The 7,924-nt window shown below is 32.6% G+C and overlaps 3 non-coding genes across 3 annotated transcripts; 2 read left to right on the forward strand and 1 right to left on the reverse strand.

The window, feature by feature from the left end:
• Window positions 1-826: 826 nt before the first annotated feature.
• Window positions 827-897, reverse strand: TRNAG-GCC (transfer RNA glycine (anticodon GCC)). The gene has a single exon. It is a non-coding gene; the product is annotated as a tRNA-Gly (tRNA).
• Window positions 898-1,763: 866 nt separating this feature from the next.
• On the forward strand, window positions 1,764-1,834 carry TRNAG-ACC (transfer RNA glycine (anticodon GCC)). The gene has a single exon. It is a non-coding gene; the product is annotated as a tRNA-Gly (tRNA).
• Window positions 1,835-6,491: 4,657 nt separating this feature from the next.
• Window positions 6,492-6,562, forward strand: TRNAG-GCC (transfer RNA glycine (anticodon GCC)). The gene has a single exon. It is a non-coding gene; the product is annotated as a tRNA-Gly (tRNA).
• Window positions 6,563-7,924: the final 1,362 nt, after the last annotated feature.

The raw sequence follows: 7,924 nt of genomic DNA on the forward strand, positions 1-7,924 counted from the left end.
AAAATATATAAGTATTAATGTAAGTAAAAACGTTTACTAATATACATAGTATCAGTTCAGTACTTTTTTAATTAGTTAACATTTATAGTTCATCGAGAAATTGGGGAGGCATTTGCTATCGCCGAGCTTCAAATCAGTCTAACACCTGAAGAAAAAATTTAATAGCAAAAAGAAATTTGACTCTGTATTAATGACGTAACGTATTGCGTTAGAAAATTCTCTTATTTACTATAACAAAGCTGCAAATGATTATTAAAATAATTAGTTGCGAGTATTACATACTTTAGTGTGTATTTCAATTTATATTAATTAGATGTGTTATTAAAAACATAAAATAATGATGGAGATTATTAAGCAGTGCATTTACTGCTTCTAAATTATACAATTCGTAACAGATTGAAAGATAAATTACAGATCTTAAACTTTGCCGAATGGCATCAACAGACTACGCACAATGCCTAAAAACAGACTACGCACAATGCCACTTGGTATAAGTTATGCTTCGCGCAGAACGGGTGCTTTCATTTTTGCTTTTTCACCCATTAGTTTCCGAGACACGGCTTTTACATGCTTCTTTAAAACAAAACACCTCCTTCAAAGTATGTGAGGGGGACAGGTTTTATATTTACTTGCTTACTAATATTGCTTACTATTATTTTGAGCTTGACTATACTGAAATTTGCTATGTTTTTTAAAATAGGATCTTCCGATATCATACACATGATTTAAATCACTCTCCCCTCTCCCCGTTTTGTCTGTTTTTAAAAAGTAATTTAGTTAAAAAAAAATGATATATATTGCGATTTAAGATAATCAAAAAAGCGTATGCACCGGCCGGGAATCGAACCCGGGCCGCCCGCGTGGCAGGCGAGCATTCTACCACTGAACCACCGATGCGACAATTAACTGAGAACATCTGATGATGTTAAGCAGGAATGTGAGCTATTTTCTTCCTAAACAGGGAAGAGTTTCCAAAATTTCGTGTAATTTTATGTTATATTACGTTATGCTCTCACAATATTAATAAATTACTGGATTGTCAACAATGACGAATCTGAGAATTATTGCCTATTTCGCGAGAGATCTTTAATTTATTTTTCAAATTATAACATTACTTTATATATTCAGAGTATAATTTGTTTTGTTTTGTTTTGTTTTAAATGGCAGGACGTTTATTCAATAGCCATTAATTAGCTTTGCGCTCAGAGTAATAAACTAAGGAATTTAAAACAATAAATACTTCATTGTAATTTTTATCTTTGTTTCATTCTTTAAGGATACAACTACTTTACAAAACTTATAATGTATTTAACTGATAATGTTTAAATATTTATACTATTGAGCAATTAACAAAAGATATTTCTAGTGCCATGCAATATATAGTCTAGGGTTTCTCAAAGTATGGCACATGTATCACTAATTACATTACATTATTTTTGGTAGTGCAAATTTTATACAGAAGATTTCAATGAATGTAAAATAGCGTCCATTTTGGTACATGATGGTAATTATATTTTTGACACTTACTCATGCGGTAAAAAATTTAAAAAATTTGAAAACCCCTGATGTAGTCAGTTATCCATAGATTCAGTCAGAAGAATCGTTGGCTCGTCGTCTGCCAAAGAAATTGCTTCAGTTTTGTCTTACACGTATGGAAATCATGAATTTGCCCATCATTTTAAACTCAATACGCTAACCATATTTACTGAGAAAAGTAGTTTATTTTCCTACATAATGTTAACAGATATTCCGTTGTCGTTGTCACATCGGTGGTTCAGTGGTAGAATGCTCGCCTACCACGCGGGCGGTCCGGGTTCGATTCCCGGCCGATGCATTTTGCCCTCTTAATCCAAAAAGAAAAATAATGGCAAAAGATTTCAAGTTTTCTTTTTTATTGTTCTATTTAAAAAATGGTTCTTAGAAGACAAGATACAACCAGTCTATTGCACCGGAAGTGATTATTATTGGCAATAATTACTAAGCTTAATTTTGAGATAGAGAATTGGCAGCATTATGGGGTTTTTTTCCCCCCCCCATTTTTTTCTGGGCTTTTTCGTACATTTGTCACGCTTTTTTTTGGGGGGGGAGGGGGGTTAGTTTTATATTTATGTCATTAATTCTGGGATTTATTTTCTTTTAAATCTTTCTTCCTTTACTTTAATTACCCTAAGGTGCTAAAATAAAGATCGAATATAAGTAAAAAGCGATATTTTTTGGAACTCACTGCAACTCGAAATAATAGTGATAATGTGACAACGGCAAGCTCATCTAAATTGAAAAACTCTTAAACTTATAGAAGCATTGACTGAAGGACAGGGTTCAAGAGCTTAAAAAAAAAAAAAGTAGAATATTTGATGTTGCAACGCTAGCTTCTATCTTTGTGATTCTCTGCTGTCCAGTATGTTTTGAATCACGTTTGCAATTAGTAGAAGACTATAGATTTGGGCTTTACTCAAACTTTATTTTACAAATGCAGATTTAGAGAAGCATGTTTATTTCAACTCCCGAAAATGGGAATAAAAATATTTAAAATTCTTTCTTCTCCCTTAGATTAAGACTTATTGAAAAATAATAAAAATTGTTTTTTACTTGGAATTTGCCATTAATATCAAAAACAGCATTTAGGTAGCGTGAAAGCAAACTGTTAAAAGCTGTACCATATGCATCTAGTCAGCACAAGAAACAAGCTGCCAAAGAAGTTAGAGCTTTTAAAAAAACTACAGTTTAGGGTTTGTCTGTAGATGGTACTTGGCAGCCTCATGGTTAACTAAGGTGTGTAAATAAATTAATACTGCTTAACCGGTATAGTGGTTAGCATCGCTGACATAAGCAACAACAACAAATAAAAGTAATGAGACTGATGTTCAACTAAATTACAATTTTACATTGTCTGTTTTCAAGTAATCATCTTGGGAAGCCACATAATTGCTGGGATGGTTTTTATACTTGGATTTTTCCTCCGTTTAGAACTCAGATACTGGAATTGCCTTCAGCTAGTATGTTGTGACCATTTTAATTTTTTCTAGTGTCGCAAAATGATGTCTTTTGAGGTGGGGTTTCAATCTTGAAGCAGAAAAAAGTCGCATGGACTGCCGTCGTGAGAATAAGACAGCTTAAGTGCCGCAGGAATTTTTTACTTGCCAAAAATCATAATTGAAAACGCAGTGCTACAAGGCATTGTCGTGATGCAACATCCACTTAGTCTCACGTGTATGACCCTTTTTCGAAGTCTTTCAAGAATTTCTCAGTAGAAGTGTTGATTCACTAAATGGTTTGAAGCACAAACTCTTTGTGGACGATTTTCTGGTCATCGGAAATGTAAATCAGCACACTTTTGATCTTCGATTTTTGATTCTTTTAATCTTGCTTTTTTCAGTCTTGGAGAGTTTGAAGCATGCCATTCCTGGCTCTGGAGCTTCGTTCCTGTGTTGCACTTGAACACCTAAGACTCGTCATTAGTAATGACACGTTCCAGAAAATAAGGATCATTTTCAATCCGCTCCAAAAATCCAATCCGCTCCTTCAGATTCCAATCCGCTTTTTGTGAGGTCCGTCAAATATCTGATAACACAACGTTGTTCGAAATTGATGTAACTTACTTTCGGAATGCACTTTAAAAAGAATTACAAAGAATTGTTCTACGAACAATTACGTAACTGCCCTGATCAAACTCGCACATTGAATGTTTCCTCATCCCTCCTTCCAAATGGGAAATCCACAGTGTTGCCAAACCGGACATTACGTTTCCGGTCTCTTTACGTTATTTAAACACCTCGTACATTTTTAAACGATTGTATGTCTGCCATATCTGTTGACATTGGAAAACCTTTGGTCTTGGGAGTGATGTCTCATATTGTAGAATCTGTGATGGAAACTGCACAAAAAAGAATTATGCATGCGCGAAACATAAGGGATCAGATGGAAATATGGAACTAATCGGATCATATGAAATATTCGAGATCGATGTAAAATTGAGAACTACGATATACTGAATATTTTGGGAATGGAGATTCTAAAGCGCGTATGGAAGCGAAAGTATTTATGGGAATCGACTTGTTTAAGAAACTCGATTGTACTGGTTATATGTCTAAAATGTGTTGGTACTGATTTCAGAAACTGAAAGAAAAACAAAATGGTTTTGGTGGTAAATGCAAACTGACGGATAGATTTACCGAAAGATTACAGAACTGTTATGGGACTGCCATCGGAAAACAAGGTAAGATTAGCAGAATCTGCAGTCGACAGTTTCTGCTGCTTTAACAAGATGAAAAAAATGCACAGACAATAGGAGCAGGCGGTTGGTGCATATGGTCAAAGAGCAGTACATGAAGTGTTGAAAATTTCAGATAAATATCCTGGTCTTTCAGAATCTGTTTTGAACATCATTTAGCATACATATATGAGTCTTTCTGATAAAAACGTACTCTTGAAATGTTTGCATGGAATGAACGACAGTTTTAACGACATGATTTAGACAGTTTTACCCAAAGAAATGTTGTTAGGCTGCAGATTATGTTGTTGTCTACATATATAAGAGTTTTAATTTTTAATGCAAGATTTCTTGGATTACTTCCTATGCTTGAATACTTAGGAGTACAGGTGTGTTATCAACTCAACAAGAAATGACTAAAAGTTACTTCGGAAGCTACAACGAGCGAATACAGAATTCCAAACGCTATTCGTTACTCGTTTCAAAAACAGCCAGGAAAAAAATAAAAATAAAAATAAAAATAAAGCAAATAGGAAATCAAAAGTACTAAATATGAAGATAAGAAGGGCTTGATATACAAATGTGGGGAATTTTAAGTTTGTAAACGCAGTAGATAATTTTTCTGTTGAAATGAAATCTTCAAATGCATTTCCTGAAATACAATTTTCTTTCTCTCTTTTTCTACTTGTTTTTTTTTTTTTTTTTCTTTTTTACATACAAGAAGCATAGCTACTCAAAATGTGTTAAAGATGTTTCTATGACACTACGTATAAAGATATTTCACTACTGTATTTCATATAATATTGACTCGGTTTTGAGCTACGCACAAAGGGGCGTTTTTTTCATTTACACACACTTTTACACACACATTTTCCGATTTCTAACGTCCCTTTGGACTAAAAATATTTAAAAACAGCATATAGAATTTCCGATGCACAGTCTCACGTGCTGGATATATATATATATATATATTTCGTACAGTGTTGTCGCTGCTTGCTTTGAAATTGTTGACTTTGTTAATCAAAAATTCGTTAAAATTTTACAAAATATGAAATAGGCAATGAAACAAATTCGAATTTCAAAACTGGGGCTTCCAGGTGCCCATGTTCGGGTGACGGGCTACGTTATTCAAAATCTGATTTCTTTAGGTACCGTTGTTTTTTCACAGTGCGAGAAACATACATACATTCATGCATATTACATTCATGCATCTTCGTCATTTAATTTCTTTAAATATAATACAGGGCGATAATTGATGGCAATAATTTGAAAAATGATTCAACGCTTTTAGTGATACAACGCAAAATGCCGTTTCGAGATTAGTAGCCCTTATGCTCTAACGCCCCTTTGGGTTAAAGAAGAAAAATTATATTTCTTATGTAATTTAATATATTTTAGGAAATTTGAGAAGTACTGTGAAATTTTTAGCTGAAAGCACAGGTAAGTGTTACAATAATACACAATGTCAAATATATGCCAACTGAAATGAATACAAGATACCTGATATAACTACAGTACAAAATCCGTAATCCGGACTCGTCGGGACTTCGGCGATTCCGGATTAGGAGTTTTTCCGGATTATAGATCATCAATTTAAATCTGGTAAGATGGCACGCAGAAATTATACAATTAAAAATATGAAACCGTAATTTAGGAAATAATAAGCAATTATGATCTAAAGAGTATCAATTTTTTTAAAAAAAAAGCTTAATATTTATTTGTTTACTTTAGTAAACATTTCTGTCAATGTAATTTGTTTGTACTAATACTTTCTCTTTAATTTTATAAACAGACATAGTTTCTTGTTCAGTTATAAAGTTCCACTGTTCAAATCCTGTAATTGTTGTGTCGAGAATACCAACTAATTTGTCAATCGAAATTTTTTCGTTTTCAATAACGTTCTCTGTTATTTTCTTCACTATCGGAAGCGAACATGGGTAAACGCTTTACTTGCTTTACGCGCATGCGTAAGTTTGTGGGCTTTGAGGTCCAGATTATAGATCATTCCGGATAATGGACGTCCGGATTACGGACTTTGTACTGTATTAAATTTTGCTAGATATTTTTGAATAATTCCCTATTTTTAAAAATTTATGAAATTCTTCCCAAAATATTATTGATTTTCATGATTTTACTTTATTTAATCAATACTTCATGTTCTTTTGTTTTAAATGCTACGAATATAGCAGATATTTTATACACTATGTCTTAATAGTCTAAACCCTTCTGAGTGTAGTCAAGAAAACAGTTTGAAAGGGTCAAATGTTCTACGTATCACGTCGCATCGGTGGTTCAGTGGTAGAATGCTCGCCTGCCACGCGGGCGGCCCGGGTTCGATTCCCGGCCGATGCATCTCCTTTTGTTTCTCCCTTGTCTTTTAAAATAAGACGAAAGGAGAGTAAAATTTAAAGTATCTTTCATTAGAAATGAATTCAGAGCGAATTTTCAACTCTCCTAACTACAATAAAATATCGTAGAGCTTCTTGAGCAGCTTTTATAAAATCTAAATAAATATTCTGAAATTTAATTTTAAATTGAAATTCATTTGCTAAGAAATTGAGGTAAGAAAAAGCTAAAATAACCTTTGATAATCAGACTCGTGTTTTAAAGTATAAATTAAATTTTGAGAAATGTTAAAAGTATAGCAAGCAAACTCGTTGCCAGACAATGCACAAACTAATTCTGCATAAAAGACGACATTAAAATCTTCTTTGACGAATTAACACTTACGGGATTAATTTTCTTGAAAAATATTAGTTAAAAATACAGTGGAATTTCTCACGGCGACAAATAAATAATAACGGTGTTAAACACTATAGAAATTTATGTTTTCTGAGATCAGCTTTACAGAAAATCAAAATCCGAGGGTAAATGCAATCTGAAAATTCAACACTTACATAATACATAACTTATAAATATCCTTCTACAAACATTGGGAAAAAAAAAAAAAAAATTGAGATACATAATGTATGACCTTAAAATTATCTGTTAATGCTCATAATTATCAATTAATTGAATATTTGCAAATTAAATGTGTTTAAAATTATATCGCTTAAATAAATTATTAAAAAGCTAAAAGAAAATATAAACTGTTTAAAGAAAATTTATTGCTTTTTAACTGCTCAGTTTGTTCAGCAGTTATAATTTCAAAAATAAATTAAATGTACTATATGATACTTAATGACAGTTAACTATTTATTAGGTCGTGTTGAAGTTATATTAAAGATCTTTGTACAATGCAACACTTGCCAAGCCTCTTGGATAATAAATGCATGGTAGTATAAAGCAAAGTTTCTTAAACTGTGGGTTGCCACCCCCATGGGGTTCGCGGGACCTGCAGCTGAGGGGTCGCCAAAAATTTTATCAGTTTTTATATTTCTTTAACTTATGATAATAATTTTACAATTGCCAAATGTTTTTATACAATGTATCTGAAAATAGATAAAGATAAGAAAATACAGGTAAAGAAAAAAAGAAAACGTTTCGAAGCATTTTTTTTTTATACTATAAACGTTCATTTTGCTTGCTTTGCGCGTGACGCTGTCATTTCGTCTGTTACTTATTTAAAATTTTCATATTGTTCTATGTCTTAAAATTAGAAATTAAAGTTAATGACCTAAAACTGCAATAGAATATTACAGTACAAGTGAAAGGATTGACGGTTTCACTCACGCGTGTGTCGGATTTGCGCAATGCTTATGGGGTCTTACAAAA

This window comes from Stegodyphus dumicola, chromosome 8, assembly GCF_044657685.1.
Source record: "Stegodyphus dumicola isolate Sdum_Otavi_A_Nest chromosome 8, ASM4465768v1".
Lineage (NCBI taxonomy): Eukaryota > Metazoa > Arthropoda > Arachnida > Araneae > Eresidae > Stegodyphus > Stegodyphus dumicola.